We start from the raw sequence: 4,422 nt of genomic DNA on the forward strand, positions 1-4,422 counted from the left end.
ATGGTAACTGGATACATGGATTTGCTGCTTATATTGGGCAAGGTCAGGTTTTGGAAGCCGAGACATGGGGCATTTTACTGGGTTTACAAATGGCTGCTAATCTTGGGATGGACAAAGTGGTCGTAGAATGTGATTCTAAAGTGTTGGTTAGTCTGATGAATAATGGAGTTGATGATCTTCATCCTTTAAAGACAGTTATCAACTTTTGTCTACACCTACAAAGTAGCTTCTCCGAGTGTGTGATAAGCCACGTGTTTCGAGAAGTTAATACGGTTGCGGATGGCCTTTCAAGATGCAATCTATCTGCTGAGATTGGTGCTATCTATTTTGAGCAACCTCCTTCACAGGTTACTAACCTTGTGTTAGATGATTTGTGTGAAGTCCTTAGATAAAGGAAAGTTGCAACAGCCATTGGCTGATTGTTTTTTTTGGTTTCTTGTTTTCCCATTTGGGCCCTTTGGGTCCCAATCTATCCAAAAAAAAAAAACAGCCAAATCGTGCTTAATTATTGACTTGAACTTTTTCTAACTTGTCAAAATGGGAGCCAAAATCATTATCTACATCTTCTAAGCTGCCAAAGATTCTGTGGTAGCCCGCTTTTTCTCAAGAAGCTTTGCCAGTGCGCCATCAATTTGGGCAAACACATCATCCTACTCCCGTCCACCTGAATTATATAAAAAGACTCCAAGTTGGATACAATGATTAAGAGATGATTTGCATAATCAAATGTTTATAAGATTTTCATTACACAGTTAATGTATCAATGCAATCTCATCTCAGCACTTACAAGCAGAAAATATTTGCTATATAAAATTATCAGAATTTGCAGAGTATTTAAAGAACATCAATAATTACTTGCTTAAGCGAATCAGCAACATGACGTTTGTCAATAGCCAGTAGTCAAAAGTCAAGTGCAAGTATTGGTATTCCTTTTCATGAAGAAAGAAAAGAAAATGAATGACTACAATCAGTAGCCTAAGCAAAATACATAGATAGGATGCCTAAATGTTTTGAGCAAGTGACCACAAATTTGGGGGCATTGGCACTGATATAACATAGACAACAACACCATGCAGCTACTAAGGCAACCCCACAGGTACCCATTCCGAACACTTAGGTAGCTCATGGAGCATAGAGCAGGTCCTGAAAATTATGGTATGAGCTTGCTTTGGCAACATGTCAATAAGTGCATTGGTGTTTGGTAGATAGCTTGGGTGATACAATATGGTTGTCGTGAAGGTGCGTATCACAGAAGCTAGTTGTTGAAGTTGGGGATGAACAGTGTATGGGACGTTTATATATGGGTGAGAGTAACGGATGGTAGATTTTCTTGTATGAAGAGATGTGTTTGGGTGCAAGTCCTCAAGCTGGTCTACAGAGGTTCAGGTTTTGGTAAGGTAAAGGCTGGTTTGTAGCCTATAGATGTCCATCGAAGCAGGACTTCATCGTTTTGGTAAACAAGCCAGTTGGATAACAGGCCAGGAATAAAGAAGAGAAAGATGGGAAGAAAGGAGGGGCAAGGGGATGTTGAAAAAGCTAAAGGCCTTCCGAAAATCAACTATAAATATCAAAACAATGCATTGATCCATAAGACAAGAATGGCAATACCAACCACCAATAGTATCATAATGGATGCAATCATGCGTGATTAAGCTGATGGAAATAGGAAATATACCCTAGAAAACGCAGTCTTATCTCAAGTTCCAAAAGTCTTAAAACCAAAAGACCATAACTAATAAAAGGAAACTCCATAGTATCTCTAGAAGGATGCTCACATCAATATAATCAATATTTCAGATACCCTCATTTAGCTCAAAGCATTCCAGCATAATGTGTACAACTTATAATCATTTCTATTTCAAAATCACATATTGACACTGAAGCAGGGAGTCAGAGGGAGCGAGAGAATATACTTGCCTTAAGGGTTATGTCTTCATATAATGAAAGTACTGCCTCCACATTTTGATGAAGAGTGTGCAATCGAAGTTTCACCTGAATGAAGTGAATACAAAAGAAAATGTAATACTGACCCAAAACTATAAAAAGGAACATTATTATAATACCCCAACTTTTTCTCCCAATATTGGCACATGATATACACACTACATTATTGCATTGGAAAAATAACTATGCTTTAGAACCAATGTGACATAATCATGGTAAAAAATTGAAGGAATAAGTTGGGATGTATAGCATTGTCCAACAAGAAAAGGAGACAACACAACATAGTTGCTAAGAATAATAGCAACTAGTGCAAAATAAGAATATGGGAAGTTAAAACACCATTAATTAATTGGCAAATGATAATTTGATCACCTTGAAGTCAAAGTACTACAAGTGGGAAGAATAAATTTGAATAATACCTTTTCTTCTGTATCATCAAAACGCTGGGTGAGCCTTGCCACGATCTCTGGGGTCTCTGGAGGAGAATACTTCAGATGGTAGATCTTTCCAGTAACAGGATCTAACCTTCTTCCAACTACTCTGTCAACAAGAATCTCTTCAGGAACCTGCAAATGCAAGTTGACATGGTCACCAAGGGTTGTGACAGCTCACTCTTACTTTCTGGATCGAACAAGGGGATTTACATGGTTTTTTTATGCATCATCATATGCTAAAATTCATACTACCATATTTATTCATTACTTATGAAATAACAGTAAAACACAAACAACTTAATTACACTGAGTTGAGAAGCATCTTCAAGATAATTTCATATTTAAATATAAATTCATGAACATTATGAAATATAAACAACAGAAAGCACATGCTTACGTCAAGAAGAATGAAAAGATCCGGCTCGAAGCCGAATTCCTTAAGAGCAATTGGTTGCGATGAGCTCCTAGGGGGTATCCATCCAAGAGCCAGCCTTTTTCTCGAGAATCTGGCTGTAATAGACGCTCTTTCACCATCTACATGATTAACAGCACAGAATCACCAGTAGCATGATGATAAGCCAACATGAATATAATTTCCCTACCATGACAACTATTTCATCTGGCACCAATTGTCCTTTGTCCATGTAGGCCCTTGCACGCTTCCCATTTTCACTCCCAGATGCAATTTCCGCTCTAAGTAAATCTCCAGCAGCGACATGTACCAAATCATACTGCATAGAGGAGCATAGTTCAGTTAATCTACTTCCCATAGTGAGAAAAGCTTGACATAAGTTAAAAGATACAAGCTTAATCAAATGAGTTTGGAGTGGTAATTGAAATACCAAATATTGTTGGAGTGGTGGGACTTGAAAAAGGGATTTAAATTCCCAAGATTTGCAAACTCCCCTGTTTGGAAAACATTTAGACCAAGCTCCGATTTAACTTTCAAATTTCTAACTTCCTTCTTTAGATGCTCAATTTGTTACCGTATCAGATTGAAGTATTACCATTATATCTTTTGTTCACTATCCGTAAGTTAACCCCAAGAGAGGCTGTAATTCACATAAACACATCACATAGCATACGATTTTTCATATTTTTCTTGCTCAATCATACCCCAATATGAATCATTTTCAGGAAAAAGAACTCAAGGCATTGCATTTTTCTGTATCCAAATTTTCCAAGTTGGAATCATAAACAGCAAAGCAAACAATAAAAAATTCGGGAATCGGAGCTCACTTTCTGAGTAATGAGCTCGCATTGCGTTCCTTTACCCGAAGCAGGCGCCCCGGATATCATAACTCTGAGCGGCTCAGCCTTAGAAGCACACCGCACCGCCTGTTTGGTTCAAGAATCACACGAAACAACACAATGCTCAATACAAAAAAAAAAAAAAAAAGGCAGCGTTACAACTATCAAAGAGGACTGTGATGCATACCAGGTCAGTCATAGCTCTGCTGGAACGGAGAGGAGTTAGGGTTTGAGGGCGAGAGGGAGAGAAGGTGGAAACGAAAGAGGATTGCGATTTGCGACGAGTGAACAAGCTTTGCGGAGATGAATGGCTTTGAAATGGAACACGCGGCGGGAGGAGGAGGAGCTTTGGGTTTTGCTGACGCTGTGGCCAGGGATTGGGGAACCAAATTGATTTTGTTCTCTCTCTCTCTATCTGAGTTTTTGCAGCGATATATACGAAGGAATTGATTCTTGGATTGGTCACTACTCACTAGGAGTGGATACTGATGCTACAGTATTGTTTTGAGGTTCGGATTATTCTTTTTTTTTTTCTTTTTCTTTTTTTTTTTCTTTCTATGTTGGTAAAGTTTGCTGATAAAGTTAAAGTTCACCGCCCGATTACTGGAAGATTTAGTTTAAATTTAAGGGTTTTTGTCTATTTACCCCATTTTTAGAGATTTTTTTCCCACTTACTCCATTAAGTTTTTTTAATTCCCTCTTACCCAAAACACTCTAAGGAGATCCTTCCCTAATACCCAATTAAGATTTTTGTTTTTGTTTTTTAATTTTTTTTAATACCATTTTACCCTCA

General features: G+C 37.9%; 1 pseudogene; it reads right to left on the reverse strand.

Annotated features, from left to right (window-relative positions):
• Nucleotides 1-475: 475 nt before the first annotated feature.
• LOC112176815 lies at nucleotides 476-4,092 on the reverse strand (annotated as a pseudogene).
• Nucleotides 4,093-4,422: the final 330 nt, after the last annotated feature.

This window comes from Rosa chinensis, chromosome 7 (genome assembly GCF_002994745.2).
Source record: "Rosa chinensis cultivar Old Blush chromosome 7, RchiOBHm-V2, whole genome shotgun sequence".
Lineage (NCBI taxonomy): Eukaryota > Viridiplantae > Streptophyta > Magnoliopsida > Rosales > Rosaceae > Rosa > Rosa chinensis.